The following is a 17,353-nucleotide window of genomic DNA, read 5'->3' as shown; positions in this document are numbered from 1 at the left end:
CGATCTGATCGAGGTGGCGAATATCTTTCAGATGATTTCCTGAACTATCTAACTGAATGTGGGATATGCTCACAATGGACGCCTCCCTATACACCACAACACAATGGTGTATCCGAGAGGAGAAATCGTACCCTACTAGATATGGTACGATCCATGATGAGCATGGCCTTACTTCCAAAGACGTTCTGGGGCTATGCCTTAGAAACTGCCCTCTTCACCCTAAATCGAGTACCAACTAAATCCGCTAGTTCCACACCAAATGAATTGTTCGTTGGTAGGAAACCCGTGTTCTCATTCATGAGAGTATGGGGTTGTTCAGCGTTTGTCAAACGCATTGCGTCCGACAAACTAGATTCTAAATCTGATAAATGTTTCTTCATTGGATACCCTAAGGAAACTATGGGATATTACTTCTATCATCCAGATGATCAGAAAGTAATCGTATCCAAGCATGCAACCTTCTTAGAGAAAGAGTTTCTCGAAGAAACACAAAAGGGAAGCATGATTGAACTTGACGAAGTTCAAGAAGAAGAGACACCAACTGAAACGACAGAGGCGGTTGAGGTACCCGAAGGAGTCCCATTAGATGAGACTCCAGTGCCACCTATTCGTAGATCACAAAGAGTTCGTGAACTCCCAGTTAGATATGGTTTTCTAGTAGGAGATGATAATGAGGTTCCCGTGTTAGACGACGAACCCGAAAACTACGAAGAGGCTCTTACTAGTCCAGATTCTAAAGCATGGCTTGAGGCCATGGATTCTGAAATGGATTCCATGTATACTAACCAAGTGTGGACTTTGGTTGATCCACCCGAAGGGATAATACCCATTGGGTGCAGGTGGATCTTCAAAAAGAAGACAGACATGGATGGAAAGGTTAGCACCTACAAAGCTAGGTTAGTAGCGAAAGGATATCGTCAGAAGCAAGGAATTGATTATGACGAAACTTTATCTCCTGTGGCTATGTCCAAATCAATCAGAATCATGCTTGCAATTGCCGCTCATTTTGATTATGAGATTTGGCAAATGGATGTGAAAACAGCTTTCCTGAACGGAAACCTGCTTGAGGATGTATATATGATGCAGCCTGAAGGTTTCATATCGAAGGATGCAAATAAAGTTTGCAAACTTCAGAGATCCATTTATGGACTCAAGCAAGCGTCTAGAAGCTGGAATAAGCGTTTTGACGAAACCATAAAACAATTTGGTTTCGAACAAAATTGCGAAGAAGCTTGCATTTACAAGAAAGCAAGTGGGAGCTCTATAGCATTTCTCATACTATATGTGGACGATATATTATTAATGGGAAATGACATTGATCTACTACAGTCAGTGAAAGTATGGTTATCTGGTAACTTCTCAATGAAAGACCTTGGTGAAGCAGCCTATATACTTGGTATAAAGATCTACAGAGATAGATCACGTAGACTGCTTGGTCTTTCATAGGCTACATACATTGAAAAGGTGTTAAATCGGTTTAGCATGCTTGAATCGAAACGAGGTAAGTTACCCATATTACATGGAGTAAAGTTAAACAATCATCAATGTCCTAAAACCGATGATGATAAAAGACGCATGGCTGTAGTCCCGTACGCCAGCGCAATCGGTTCAATTATGTATGCTATGCTATGCACTAGACCGGACGTAGCGTTCGCGTTATCAGTAACGAGTCGTTACCAAGGTAATCCGGGAGACGAGCATTGGATTGCTGTCAAGAACATTCTTAAGTACTTGAGAAGAACTAAAGATATGTTCCTAGTGTACGGAGAAGGTGATCTGAAAATAGAAGGATTTTCAGACTCAAGTCATCTCACAGATGAGAATGATTTTAAATCCCAATCAGGATACCTGTTTATCTTGAATGGGGGCGCGGTCAGTTGGAAGAGTTCCAAGCAGGGAAGCGTAACTTTCTCTACGACCGAGTCAGAGTACATCGATGCTGCGGAAGCAGCAAAGGAAGCAGTTTGGATTAGAAAGTTCATTATAGAACTAGGTGTGGTGCCTGACATTGTCAATCCCATTACTCTGTACTGTGATAACAATGGAGCCATTGCGAAAGCAAAGGAACCACGGTCTCATAATGCATCCAAGCACTACCTAAAGCGATACCACATCATTAGAGAGATTGTGGCTAGAGGAGATGTGAGAATAGAAAGAGTACCTACAAAGGACAACATTGCAGATCCGTTGACAAAGCCTTTAACCTAGAAAGTACATGATCGTCATCTAACTTCTATTGGGGTTTGATGTCCTATAGACAATTGTTCTAGGATACAAACTTAATGTAAATGAATTGTTCTTTATATCATTTGTTTTAATGAGATATATGTTTTATAACTATATAAAAGCAATCCCTTTTTAAGCACTAAATAAAGTCTAATAAAAGGAAATCCGTAAGTTTGTTTAAAGTGATTATAAAGTGTTCATACAAGCATGAAGTGAGACAAAACTTTATAATAAACTAATAAACTTAAAACCACCCCAAGTCAAGTGATATTTTTAGGATTGATATATCACTGTTGAGACTTGTATGTAACAATGTCTTCTGTCCGACAGAAAGCTGATCTCACAAGCTTCATATATACAGATATCTGGACAGTTACATAGATCCGGTGAAACGTCGTTCATTAGGATTGGGGATCCGATTTGAGATAACAGGATGGGTAGATTCATCCTTGGCACCTGTTCATCTCATTGGTATTAATAGGTATAACTAATCCTCAGACTCAAAGGAATGTTAATTGGTCATCCTGAATTACTGAATGTGAGACTTTGATCCTGCGGTCCCACGATCCTTAACAGAGATGACTCTGGGGTGTGAACTGCAAAGGTTGGGTGTCACAGGAGGTAATGTCAGGGTAGTTATACATTGGATTGAGCATTTATCACTCCTGATTAATGGGAGATACGTCCATGGATCACTTGTGGAAGACTCGACTCTAAATCCTTGCAAGGTGATAGCTTAAAACTTGAAATGCGGATTTCACTTAACCTATCTATTTGAGTTGACTCGGCCTGTACAAGTAAAACGAACGTCTCGCTATATGTGACTTGACATCATCCATAGTCATAAGATTCAGTTCAAGGATGTAGTTGATAAAGGATCGAATTATACTGTAACTAATACAGAAAGGTTAACGACGGAATCAACCTGTCTTCTTAACGGACTCTGGGGGAATGATTACAGACTTGCCAATAACATACTCGGTACATCATTCCGTTATGCAAAGATTAAATATAATTCTTGAAGAAATTAATTTAATAGTTGCATACGGCTAGAAGTAGTAAGAACCTAATGGATCACACATAAAACTTGGAACCAAAAGAGAGATGGATGTTGTTAATTGATGGAAGCCCAAATGAGCCCAGTAAGGCCCATTTATTTAAGGGGGGGGGGGGGGGCGAAATTTATATGTAATTGGTAAGGAATTATTTTAATTCCATTAATCCTAATTTGATTAGGAATATGAATTAAATTAATTAAGAGATAATTAAGTTAGGAGTTTTAATTAGATTAATATACTCCTATTATTATCCAATAAGGTTATTTATTATTATCCTAGATATATTAGATATATAGTGAGATAATAATTAGGAATTCTATTCCGAATTGAATTCCTATTAAGTAACATATTCCTATCTAACTAGGGTTTAGATACAAGAGATTATATATACCCCCTTACTACATGAATTTCGACTAAGTTCTTACCCTCCCCTCTATGTGATTTTCGAAACCTACATCTAGAGAGAGAAAGAGAATTTGACTCCCCTAGTTCGTGGACGAGAATTAATACGGCTTTCATCGTTTGATTAATTACATTCATCTTCTTTTCTCTTTGATCTTGTGTTGATTAATTAGAGGAAATCTATTTTGGTTGCTGTTAAGCCCAAAATATACCTAAAATATCATATATAAATACATTAAATTTACATTAGAATCGTGTTAATTATATTCATTTGGAATACTTTTACGTCTTTATTTACTTCTTTGATGCAAGGTACCTAAATATTTGGTAAAATCCAAATAGGAGCGAAAACGGAGCTAAAATGAAGGAAAAACCTAAAAAACGTACCGAGAATGCATATCAGTCAGAAGAACACTCGAGGAGGACGAAAAACAATCAAACGCCAGGGAGGAATACTCTCTGTCGCGACTGAGATTCTCAAAATCTCAGTCGCGACTTACGGAGTCCAGACCGGGGGAAATTAAATCTCGAAAACACGCCCATGTACCCCTTGTCGTGACTGAGATTTTCAGAATCTCAGTCGCGATAGACACCCCTCCTGCACACTAAACACATGTTAATTTCGTAAAAACGCATCTGTTCGTTCGGATAAAAGCAACCCTTCACCAGCAGACACGACCCGTCATTTACAACCCTTCACCAACTATAAATAAGTGATTCATTTCAGAAATCAAGGTTGGTTATGTTGGGAAAGTTAGAGAAATTAGAGAAGAGAGTTGTTATGTTAAAGTTTCTGATTCAGAAAAGAATCAGAAAGTTAGAGTTCATTTCTGTAAGCAATCGTGTTGAACACGAATTGTATTTAGATTAGTTATAAACACAGTATTAGTTTAGTTTTCATTCTGATAGTGGACTGACCAGTCTCTATTCCGAAGATCCAGCGAGAAGAAGTGACGGCTGAAGCGCCCACGGTTTGACGAGCCTACGAAGTTTGAGAGAAAGATTGACGACCCGGATCTCAAAGTCTTCGTTACAATGCTATCCAAGTTTCTACTTCTCTGTTAACTTGTGAAAATTCACATTTCAATTAATGATATACTTCTTTATTCAATACATTCTTACTGTTGTTATTTTGATGTTGTTCTGACAAAATGATTTTCAAAATGATAAATTGATGTTTTTATTAAAACGTTCTATTTCCATCTTATTCATATAAGAACTTTGTTGAACACTTGACAGATTTAGTTTTTATGGATGATATGATCGCTGGCCCGCGGCTTATCAAACATAAAATGCTAGTTTGATTAAGGTAGCAATCTACTCCGATCCAGAGAGATTTCTACGGTTCAAAGCCATTTAATTGAGTAAATTGATATATTGTTTCATGTCCATAATATCACAAAGTTAAAGTTGTTTACTTTGCTTTATGAAAATAAAGATCTATTTTATTCCAATTACGGAAGTATCTGTTTTGTAATCAAAATTCCAAAACGGAATTGTCTTCTAAACTTGATATAATCTTTCTATCTAATCTTAATTTACCAAAACCTATTCAATCAACTAAACGTTTATCTTTTATTAAACCTAAACACGTGACTAAACCGAATTAAATAAAATTTAGTTAAAAAGCGTTCCCTGTGGGTTCGATATCTTTTATTACTACAAGCGTATACCGTGCACTTGCGGAAATCGCTCAACAAGTTTTTGGCGCCGTTGTCGGGGAACGCCAAAATTTTTGACAAAATTTTAAATTTTTCGTGTTTTATTTCGAATCTAGGTTTAAACATACTTACTCTAACTTTTATAATTTAAAAGTTTTCATATACTAATTAATTTATTTATTTATCAAATTCTGTTTTTGTAGGTAGTTTCGGTTTGTGCAAGGTTTCAGGTTCATGCGCAGTTCTCGAAATTCAGGCATTGCACCAGACCCTATAGACCTAGAAATTGAGAAAACCCTTAGGAAGAACAAGAAAAACAAGAAAAACAAAAATAAGACCCCAGTAAAAACACATACCGAGCCAGACAAAATGGCAGACCCACCTACACTTATGGAATACGCTAGGCCAGGTGTGGCCGGTGTAACCAATAGTATCGTTAGACCCAGAATCACCGCAAATCAATTTGAAATTAAGTCAGCTTTGCTTAATATGTTGCAAAATAATGTAACATTTTATGGGTTACCTAACGAAAATTCTAACACCCATTTAACAAATTTCCTAGAAATTTGTGATACTTTTAAAATCCCAGATGTGACTGCAGAAGCAATCAAACTTCGCCTCTTTCCTTTCACTTTGAAGGATTAGAGCCAAGGAATGGTTAACTTCTATGCCAGCCGTAACTTTTGCCACTTGGGAACAATTAGCCCAAGCGTTTTTATCTAAATATTTTCCTTTAGCAAAAACCGCAAGAGTCATAAAGGAATTAACATCTTTTTCTCAAAATGATAATGAGACCCTTTATGAAACTTGGGAACATTTTAAAGAACTTCAACATTTATGCCCACACCACCAATTACCTGCTGAACTTTTAATGCAAACATTTTACAATGGACTTAATCCTACAACTAGGGGTTCATTAGATGCTATGTCGGGAGGGCTATTTATGAAGAAAACATCAGCCCAAGCGAGAGAACTTTTGGAGGAAATGGCAATCAACAGCAGTATGTGGCCCGCGGAACGTGGACATATGCCGGTGGCAAAACCATCATCCTCAACCTCATCGTCAGTTAAAGGTATAGTTGAACTTGATCCAGTCGCGATGCTACAAGCCCAATTTTCTGCTTTATCGCATAAAATTGACCAGTTTATGGCACCACGCGATACCAATGGTAATCCAATCCAAACGGATGTGGACTACGAAAATATGAGTGAGATCGAACAGGTAAATTTTGTCCAAGGACAAAACCAAACTAATAATCCTTATTCTAATACTTATAATTATGGATGGAGGAATCATCCTAACTTTAACTGGAAAGATAACAGTAACAATAATGTTAGTGCTAATCAAAATCATACCACTAATTATCAAAATCAGTCAAGAGATACGATTAGCACTTTATCTTCTAAAATCGACAAGTTTATAGATGTTATTAGTGGAAAAATAAGTAATCACGACGATGGTTTTAAACGGATCAAAAATAAATTCGATCAGCTTATTAAAAACCACTCATCTAGCATCCATAATTTGGAGGTTCAAATTGGTCAACTTGCTAAATCAATTTCATCCCGAAAAGAGGGAAGTCTTCCCAGCCACACGGAAGAAAATCCGAAAGAGCAGGTGAAGGCTATTACTCTTCGTTCAGAAAAAAATTATCAAGGGCCTGAAATGCCCAAAGATGCAATATTATCAGGAACTGATTTACCAAAGTCCAAAGAAGATATATTAAACACAAATAATTCACCAATTGACACAGGTACCAAAACTTTTGTACCCAAACCACCTTTTCCGCATAAAGTCCGAAATAAGGACTATGATAAACAGCTTCTAACGTTTTTGGATAAACTTAAAAATTTGCATATCAATTTGACGTTTATGGATGCAATCACACAAATTCCTAACTATGGTAAGTTTTTAAAGGATTTGATTTCAAAGAAAATCAGTTGGGAAGGAATTTCATCCATTTCGTTAACTGAAGACTGTAGTTCAATAGTATCAAGTAATTTGCCCACTAAACTCAAGGATCCCGGATGTTTTACTATTCCGTGTAAGTTGGGAGATATTGAATTCCCAAGTTGTCTTTGTGATTTAGGAGCAAGTATAAACTTAATGTCATTGTCTATTTTTAACAAGTTAGGTTTAGAAGAAGATATCAAACGTACCAATATGATTTTGCAATTAGCGGATCAAACCACTAAAAGGCCATATGGTATAATTGAAGATGTTTTAGTCAAAGTCGATAAATTTATTTTTCCTACCGATTTTGTTATCTTAGACTTTGCATATGATGTAAATTGCCCTTTAATTTTTGGTAGACCATTTATGAACACAGGACGCGCTCTAGTAGATGTGTCGGAAAGGAAGGTAGTTTTAAGGATAGGAGAAGATAAGGTCGAGTTTAACATGAACAAAGCGATGAAATACCCTATGGAGGAATTCGCTTGTATGAAACTTGATTTAGTCGAAGGATGTGTCAATGATATAATTCAACGTGAAGAAATAATTGAACCTATAGTAAATGAGGAATTAGACGATAAGGACCCAGAGCCTATGATTAGAGAAGATGGACCAGTTCCGCCTTCAATTGTAACACCCCCTAAATTAGAACTTAAAGAGTTACCCAGTCATTTGAGGTACGCTTTCTTAGGCGCAGGCGATTCTCTACCTATAATTATTTCTAACAAATTAACAAGCGATCAAGAAGAAAAATTGAAAGAAGTTGTTAGAAATAGGATAGGAAGTATGGGATGGCAAATTTCAGACTTAAAAGGAATTAATCCTAGTATAGTAATGCATAAAATTCATTTAGAAGAAGATAAGCCACTTAAAGCGGATAGGCAAAGACGCTTAAATCCGAACATGAAAGAAGTAGTCAAAAATGAGATTACTAAACTTTTAGACAATGGAATCATTTATCCGATCTCGGATAGTGAATGGGTTAGTCCAATCCATTGTGTACCTAAAAAGGGAGGCATAACTGTTGTAAGAAATGATGAAGGTGAACTTATACCTACACGAACCACCACCGGTTGGAGGGGTTGTATAGACTATAGGAACCTAAACAATGCAACCAGGAAAGATCATTTTCCTCTACCTTTCATTGATCAAATGATCGAAAGGATAGCCGGTCATGCATTTTACTGTTTTCTTGATGGTTATTCCAGATTCTTTCAAATTTACATTTACCCGGATGACCAAGATAAAACAACCTTCACATGTCCTTACGGAACTTTTGCATATAGGAGAATGCCTTTTGGTTCATGTAATGCACCAGCAACTTTTCAAAGATGTATGACATCAATATTTAATGACTTCATTGAAGACATAATGGAAGTTTTCATGGATGATTTTTCAGTTTATGGAGATTCTTTCAATGCATGTTTACAGAACTTAGATAAAGTATTGTCTAGATGTGAGGAAACGAATTTAGTATTAAATTGGGAAAAATGTCATTTCATGGTAAACGAAGGAATTGTTTTAGGTCATAAGATTTCTGAAAAAGGATTAGAAGTGGACAGAGCAAAGACTTCAGTTATAGAAAAATTACCCCCACCAACCACTGTTAAGGGAGTAAGATCATTTTTAGGTCATGCAGGTTTTTACAGACGGTTTATAAAATTTTTTTCTGTAATTTCCAAACCACTTACTAATTTGCTTATGAAGGATTCAACTTTTGATTTTAATAAAGATTGTTTACAAGATTTCAATACTTTGAAAACGGCTTTAGTCAGTACACCTATAATATCAAAACCCGATTGGAATCTACCTTTCGAAATTATGTGTGATGCGAGTGACTTAGCTGTAGGATGTGTATTAGGTCAAAGGAAGGATAAGAAACTTCATGTTATATATTATGCGAGTCACACATTGTCCGGTGCACAACTAAATTACACCACCACTGAAAAAGAAATGTTAGCAGTAGTTTTTGCATTTGATAAGTTCTGATCTTATTTGTTAGGATCTAAAGTTATCATTTATACTGATCATGCAGCTTTGCGATATTTATTTGCTAAGAAAGATGCAAAACCACGTCTTATTAGATGGGTTTTACTATTGCAAGAATTTGACATTGAGATTAAAGACAAAAAGGGAGTTGAAAACCTGGTCGCCGATCATCTATCAAGACTTGAGGATGAAAACGGTCCCATCGGTGAAACATCAGGAATTCGAGATGATTTCCCCGATGAACATCTCATGCAATTACAAAGTGTCATAACTCCATGGTATGCGGATATAGCCAATTACTTAGCTGCACATGTTGTACCAGATGGATTGACTTTCCAGCAAAAGAAGAAATTCTTTTCAGAAGTTAAGAAATATTTTTGGGAAGATCCATTCTTGTTCAAAACATGCGGCGATGGAATATTCAGGAGATGTGTTAGTGAGTTTGAACAAGAGTCTATAATGATAGAATGTCATGCTAATGCTTACGGAGGTCATAATAGCGTAAGCAAAACAGCAGCTAGAATACTTGAATGCAGATTCTTTTGGCCTACTCTGTTTAAAGATGTCCGTTCATTTATTATACGCTGTGATAAATGTCAAAGAACGGGGAATATAGGAAGGAAAGATGAGATGCCTCTTACGAACATATTGGAAGTTGAAATCTTCGATGTGTGGGGTATTGATTTCATGGGTCCTTTTCCTCCTTCTTTTGGCAAAAATTATATATTAGTAGCCGTAGATTATGTTTCAAAGTGGGTTGAAGCGATTGCGACCCCGACAAATGATTCTAAAGTAGTTGTTAAGTTTTTAAATTCAATATTCTGTCGATTTGGAGTTCCTAGAGTTATGGTAAGCGACGGTGGTACTCACTTCGTAAATAGAGCTTTTGAGTCACTTATGAAAAAATACAGAGTACACCATCGTATATCTACACCGTACCATCCTCAAACGAATGGTCAAGCAGAAATTTCAAATAGAGAACTCAAATGGATACTTGAGAAAACAGTTTCGTCTTTTAGAAGAGACTGGGCACATAAACTTGACGATGCACTATGGGCATACCGTACTGCATTTAAAACACCTATCGAGATGACACCTTATAGATTAGTCTATGGTAAAGCTTGTCATTTGCCGGTTGAATTAGAACATAAAGCATATTGGGCTATAAAAACCCTTAATTATGATTTGCAAAGCGCAGGGAAAAAGCGTTTGTTTGACTTAAACGAGTTGGATGAATTACACTATTTGTCCTACGAAAATGCGAGCATTTATAAGGAGAAAATTAAAAAGTGGCATGATGCCAAAATCAAAATTAAAACCTTTAATGTTGGAGATAAGGTTTTACTTTTCAATTCTAGATTAAAATTATTTCCAAGTAAGCTAAAATCTAGATGGACTGGACCATTTTTGGTTGTTCAAACATTTGATTACGGGACATTGGAGTTAGAAAAGTCTAATGGCAACCGATTCAAGGTCAATGGTAATCGTTGCAAAATTTATTATGACGGAGCTCCAATTCAAGTAATTGAGTCTGTGAATAAATTTAAAAAAAAAAAATAAATAAATTTAAAAAAAATAATAATAATAAAAAGGTTAATTTCTTTGATTTTCATGTTTTTAATTTTATTTGTTTCTTTTTAATGTTTTTTTTTCTCTTTTTAATTTATCAATTTTTATTTTTAATTTATTTTACTTTGATTTAATTTTCTTTTTATTATTATCATTAAGTCAAAATGAGTTTTATTCAATTAAAATTTTAATTTAGTCATGTTTTGAAATTTTCATTAAGTGTTAAGTATTATTGAGAAACTATACATGCAGAAATCTCAGTCGAGATTTTCTATGTTTCAGGATTTGAAAATCTCAGTTGAGATTCCGAGAATCTCAGTTGAGAGATTTTCTGTCTTATTACATTTTAAATAACTGTAAGGGTTTACAGTATTCTTTCTTACATTTTCTGTCCGTTAAAATCAAAGAGGTATCACTTTGACATCTATTTCTTTCTAACAGACATAACCTTTCACTTATAGTTCTTATATATTCCTGTAGGATCAGACTTCTTCCATTTCACTTCATCTTTCTAAATTTCTTTCTCAAATTCTCAAATCCTACAGACTTCATTTTTCTTTTCTATCACAGACATGACTAAGTCTTTGAAGAACGTTCAACAACGAAATTCTTCTCCAAAAAGGAAAATAGATATCTCTGATAGATATGGTGCATGATTTCCCATTTATAACCATGATGAGGGGAAACGTTTTCTGCAATTCAGATATGCTCAATTCTTTGGCATGATGTATCTGGATGAGTTTCTGAACGAGGAACTCGGGATAAGCGAAGACATTGATCGCTATCTGACTAATTTGGGTTGGACCAAATTTGTTTCTATGAAATTTCCTATTATTGGAAATTGGGTTCTGGAATTTTTCTCCACCGTTAGGTTCGTCAACAAGAGACGTGTTCATCTCAGTTTTCGTTGTGAGGGGGAGGTATTCACTTTTGGCTATCCAGAACTTCATAATTGGTTTGGATTTCCACCCCGAAACATAACTCAACACCATCCTGGAAGGGATATGACTTCTAGAGATATATGGAGAATGCTAACAGGATTTTGGCGATTCAATCCATGTCTTGCCTTCAACAAGTCCATTAATTCTAATTCCATGCTGTATCTGCATAAGTTCCTCTGTCACAGCCTTTTTGGTCGAGTCAGTAGCAATGTTGTGAAAGATACTGATCTTTATGTGTTGGGCGACATTTTCCAAGGCAACTCAGTGAACTCCTCGAAGATTCTAATGGAGGGGTTAGTTGCTGCTTCTCGTTCGAAGAAACGGAAGATTGGATTCGCCAACATCATTTGTGGAATCATATTAGGAGCCAAGGGAACCATTTCTGTTCCTTGGACAGACACCGAACCATACCCGATTTTAGACTACGAGTTCTTGGAGAACGAGGGACTTGTTAAACGAGTTTTCCGTTCTGGTCCAACATTCCTTTCTGCACCAGAGAGGCAAGTCTTCATTCGAACGAAGATCAAAAGGGCCAATGCACGTCGTCCGTCTTCTAGTTAGGGATATATATATACATTTTATGTGTTTCTGTTTGTTGTTTTTAATATATATGAGTGCTTGTTTGTCAATTATGTTTTTATAATGTTTATATATAGATGTAAATTATGGTATTGTTTACCAAAGATAAATAAAGTGCATTAATTCTTTAGTTTATTTCTTTTATTTTAAGGAATAACCTTTGGTTTTCCTTTAATTTAATGTTTTAGTTTTGTTTATCTTAGTCTCAGGGATTAATGTTCACATTTTGGTATTTAATTTTAAAGAGGAATTGGTTTCGAAGTGTTAAAATCATCCAAAACAGTCCCAAATTACCCAGATTTTTCAGAATCTCAGTTGAGATTTCGAATTCTCAGTTGAGACAGCGAAGGAAGATTTTCAGGCAAGAATTTCGCCCCTTACCTTCTGTCTGTCGCGACTGAGATTTTCAAAATCTCAGTCGCGACTTGCGACTGATAGGTGCGGGATTGGGCGAACTTTTGGCTCTCTTTTCCTATTCCTACTCTATTTACTACCTATTACTCTATCCTAATCAATACCTATTACTTACACCTATTTATACCACCTCTTTTTACACCAATCAATCATCTTTTCTCTTCCCAATAATAAGATTCACTCATCTTCCCCATAAATTTTTACCCTATTCATCTTCTTCTTCCTCAATTCACCACCATTATCTTTCATTCTAACCTTCATATTTTCATATTTTCTTACTCTATTTTACCCAAATTTCATCTATTTTCATCCAAATTTCACAAACCAAACACTGTGCCTAGACAAAAGACCATTGCAAACAAAGCCAAGGCCACCGAGATCAATAGATTACGGGTTCAATATGGAGCACCGTTCGATATCACGTCGGAAGCCGAAGGACGCTTATATCGCCGGTTTTCTAATGTCCTTGTAGAGTTTGTGGACATGCCTTTTCTTGACACCGACATGGTAAATACTCTTTCTTTTACCGAGCGTATTGATGAATTTCTTACCGTTCTTGGCTGGAAACGATTTGCTAGTATGCGTTTTCCTAGTCTTAAAACGCATATTATTGAGTTTTTGGTTACTCTAACCTATGACAAAAAGAAAGGAGTTATTTCTTTTCGGAGTGATGGAGTCCGTTATAATGTTAATTATGCGGCTATGAACCGTTGGTTTGGTTTTCCTACTCGAAATTTCTATTCAAAGCCGAAGCCTTTTGATTCAAACGTGGTTTGGAATTCTTTAACCGGTTTAGATGCTTTTCATCCTAAGAATACATCTAGCAAGCTAATTAAGGATGATTGTGTATTCTTCTTTCACAAGTTTTTATCATTCTCCTTATTTGGTCGGGTTGAAAGTTCTAAAGTGCAAGTTCGTGATTTGGTTGTGTTTGATGCTATTTTTAAGGGTTTGACAATTGATAGTATTGAAATGATATTTACTAATTTGGTTCGAGCTTCCAAGTCCCACAATAAGCAAGTGCCTATGGGTAATTTGATTACCGGCATTGTTTTGGGCGCTCGGGGTGAATTAGCGGATTATCAAAATATGTCTCATGTTGGTTTACCATCATTGGATCTCACGGCACTTCAAAGGGCCAATTTATTGAAGAAGTTGGGACCACCCGCCTTTATCTCATATGCGGATCGCACAAGGCGTGTTTTCGCTACCATGGGTAGTGAAGCATCGGGTTCTCAAGGTTTAGGTGCCCAAGATGATGATGAGGAGGATGAAGCGGAATTTGATGAAGCAGATGAGGAGGAAGAGAATGTTGATGCCAATGCACAAGAGCAAGCAAATGTAGAACCGAATGAAGCGGAACAAGTTGGATGGCAACGTGTTTTGACACAAATGAACGAGCATAACCGTAACATGAATTTGCGATTAGATGAAGTCGTTGCCAATAATGCCGAAATGAGTTCAAGGATCACTACATTGAGTCGTGAGCACAAGTCTACTCGTCACCGGATGCTCTCTTTCTTCCGACGCCAAGGAGTTGAGACTACGCCTTCTCCACCACCATCACCTTGATAGGTTTTATCGTTTCTCTATTTAACTCATTTTCGTTATTATTATGTTTTATTCGGTTTAGTACAATCTTTTTACTTATGTTTGGTACAATTTTTATTATTAATGTTTGAATGTTATGGTACTATATTTTTCATTTCTAATTCGTATGATTTATTTCGTACTATTTTTCGTGTTTTATCGCTTTTTGCACCAATGAGGACATGGTCCAAATTAAGTGTGGGAGGAGGTATTTCATACCCATTTTATTTTTAAGTACGAATGAATTTTTCACAAATGAGAATGAATGATATTTATTTTAAGTATCAATGCATGTTATTATTCAATTTTAAGTAAAGTATAATATGCAACAATTTTTCACAAACAAATGCAACATTTTTTTTGCAACACTTTTTCATTTGCAACACTTTTTCCAAAATAATAGCAAACTTTTCATAAACGTAAAATTTTTGTTAACTATTTATTTCATATGTTTTCAAATAATTCTGCTTTCAAAATAATGTTAAGCATATTTTAAGGTTATCATTATTTATAAAAATAATATTTCTATACGGGCTATATTTTTACAAATATTTTTACAAATCTTCGATACGATTTTATCAAAAACGTCTCGAGTGAATGTATTTAAGTAAAATTTCTTTAGTTTCAAATCTCTATTTTATATCATGAATTCATGATAAATATAAATCTTATTTTCAATTTTCAATTAGGTTTATAGGCATAAATCGAACTAACAACTTTAGCTTTTTAGCTCGATATTATTTTTTTCGTCTTACATTAAAAACCAATTGAAGTTTTTAAGGAAACTTTAGCCATAATACATGTTGAATTTCAAGGCAATATAGGATGAATGTGCTATTTTTCTTTCCCAATTTTATTTTATTAATTAAATCAAGTAGTCGTATTCTTAACTTTTGGCCACGATTGAGACCAACCTTATCACAATCGAGGTATGAAAGGGAAGAACGTTAAGTATCGTTTACTTTTGGCCACGATTGCGACCACCCTTATCACGGTCGAGGTATGAAAGCAACGATATAAATTAAAGCAAAATTAAAAGTGTTTAAAGTTTTAAGTAACGATTGCGTCCACCCATGGCATGGTCGGTACCTCTTAAATGAACACGAAAGCCAATTAATGCGTATAAAGTTACGATCGAGACCACCCTTATCTTGGGCGTAACTAAAGCAAATATATTAAACCGAAGTCCTTAAATGAATTCATATTTGTAATAGTTTAGGTTTGGGAAAGGAAATTTTGTGCTTAGAAATGCCTTGAGACGAAAGATTCGGAAACATGCGTGCTTACACCGTCCCGAATACTTCAATATAAAAATTGAAATACAAGACGAATGATATATCTCTTTTCTATTAGCTAGTTTGATACTTTGCGTATAAATGTACCATGAAAAGTTTATCTTTCGGTTTAACTAATTTCAAAAAGAAATATATGGATATATGTTCTATTTATAAAGAGATTGATTAAAGAATAAATTCAGTGAAATTTTGCTCGGGACTAGCAAAAGCTTAAGTGTGGGAGTTTGTTAAGCCCAAAATATACCTAAAATATCATATATAAATACGTTAAATTTACATTAGAATCGTGTTAATTATATTCATTTGGAATACTTTTACGTCTTTATTTACTTCTTTGATGCAAGGTACCTAAATATTTGGTAAAATCCAAATAGGAGCGAAAACGGAGCTAAAATGAAGGAAAAACCTAAAAAACGTACCGAGAATGCATATCAGTCAGAAGAACACTCGAGGAGGACGAAAAACAGTCGTGACTTACGGAGTCCAGACCGGGGGAAATCAAATCTCGAAAACACGCCCCTGTACCCCCTGTCGCGACTGAGATTTTCAGAATCTCAGTCGCGACAGACACCCCTCCTGCACACTAAACACATGTTAATTTCGTAAAAACGCGTCTGTTCGTTCGGATAAAAGCAACCCTTCACCAGCAGACATGACCCGTCATTTACAACCCTTCACCAACTATAAATAAGTGATTCATTTCAGAAATCAAGGTTGGTTATGTTGGGAAAGTTAGAGAAATTAGAGAAGAGAGTTGTTATGTTAAAGTTTCTGATTTAGAAAAGAATCAGAAAGTTAGAGTTCATTTCTGTAAGCAATCGTGTTGAACACGAATTGTATTTAGATTAGTTATAAACACAGTATTAGTTTAGTTTTCATTCTGATAGTGGACTGACCAGTCTTTATTCCGAAGATCCAGCGAGAAGAAGTGACGGCTGAAGCGCCCACGGTTTGACGAGCCTACGAAGTTTGAGAGAAAGATTGACGACCCGGATCTCAAAGTCTTCGTTACAATGCTATCCAAGTTTCTACTTCTCTGTTAACTTGTGAAAATTCACATTTCAATTAATGATATACTTCTTTATTCAATACATTCTTACTGTTGTTATTTTGATGTTGTTCTGACAAAATGATTTTCAAAATGATAAATTGATGTTTTTATTAAAACGTTCTATTTCCATCTTATTCATATAAGAACTTTGTTGAACACTTGACAGATTTAGTTTTTATGGATGATATGATCGCTGGCCCGCGGCTTATCAAACATAAAATGCTAGTTTGATTAAGGTAGCAATCTACTCCGATCCAGAGAGATTTCTACGGTTCAAAGCCATTTAATTGAGTAAATTGATATATTGTTTCATGTCCATAATATCACAAAGTTAAAGTTGTTTACTTTGCTTTATGAAAATAAAGATCTATTTTATTCCAATTACGGAAGTATCTGTTTTGTAATCAAAATTCCAAAACGGAATTGTCTTCTAAACTTGATATAATCTTTCTATCTAATCCTAATTTACCAAAACCTATTCAATCAACTAAACGTTTATCTTTTATTAAACCTAAACACGTGACTAAACCGAATTAAATAAAATTTAGTTAAAAAGCGTTCCCTGTGGGTTCGATATCTTTTATTACTACAAGCGTATACCGTGCACTTGCGGAAATCGCTCAA

General features: G+C 35.5%; 1 non-coding gene across 1 annotated transcript; it reads right to left on the bottom strand.

Annotated features, from left to right (window-relative positions):
• Nucleotides 1–6,095: 6,095 nt before the first annotated feature.
• Nucleotides 6,096–6,202, bottom strand: LOC136216052 (small nucleolar RNA R71). The gene has a single exon (XR_010683047.1). It is a non-coding gene; the product is annotated as a small nucleolar RNA R71 (small nucleolar RNA).
• Between the last annotated feature and the right edge of the window lie 11,151 nt (nt 6,203–17,353).

Source organism: Euphorbia lathyris, chromosome 1 (assembly GCF_963576675.1).
Source record: "Euphorbia lathyris chromosome 1, ddEupLath1.1, whole genome shotgun sequence".
Lineage (NCBI taxonomy): Eukaryota > Viridiplantae > Streptophyta > Magnoliopsida > Malpighiales > Euphorbiaceae > Euphorbia > Euphorbia lathyris.
The sequence above is the reverse complement of the archived record's forward strand: the minus strand, read 5'-3'. Positions and strand labels throughout refer to the sequence as shown.